Below are 397 nucleotides of genomic sequence, written 5' to 3'. Positions count from 1 at the left end.
ATAAATAATAATAATTATTATTATTATATGCTTTATGTATGCTTCAAATTGATAAATAGTCACATTATTTTACAAATAAAGAAATGAATTCATGACTGAAGATTTATTTGTGACCCTGGACCACAAAACCAGTCTTAAGTCGCTGGGGTATGTTTGTAGCAATAGACAAAAATACATTGTATGGGTCAAAATGATCATTTTTTTTGTATATGCCAAAAATCATTAGGATATTAAGTAAAGATCATGTTCCATGAAGACATTTAGTAAATTTCCTACCGTAAATATATTAAAACTTCGTTTTTGATCAGTAATATGCATTGCTCAGAACTTCATTTGGACAACTTTAAAGGCGATTTTCTCAATATTTAGATTTTTTTGCACCCTCAGATTCCAGATT

General features: G+C 28.0%; 1 pseudogene; it reads right to left on the bottom strand.

The window, feature by feature from the left end:
- The window catches only part of LOC107676553 (sorbin and SH3 domain-containing protein 1-like), a 60,293-nt pseudogene that overhangs the window by 15,463 nt on the left and 44,433 nt on the right, over nucleotides 1-397 (bottom strand).

This window comes from Sinocyclocheilus anshuiensis, unplaced genomic scaffold (assembly GCF_001515605.1).
Source record: "Sinocyclocheilus anshuiensis isolate Anshui unplaced genomic scaffold, SAMN03320099.WGS_v1.1 scaffold204, whole genome shotgun sequence".
Lineage (NCBI taxonomy): Eukaryota > Metazoa > Chordata > Actinopteri > Cypriniformes > Cyprinidae > Sinocyclocheilus > Sinocyclocheilus anshuiensis.
Note: the sequence above shows the minus strand (reverse complement) of the source record. Positions and strands in the feature narration are given on the sequence as shown.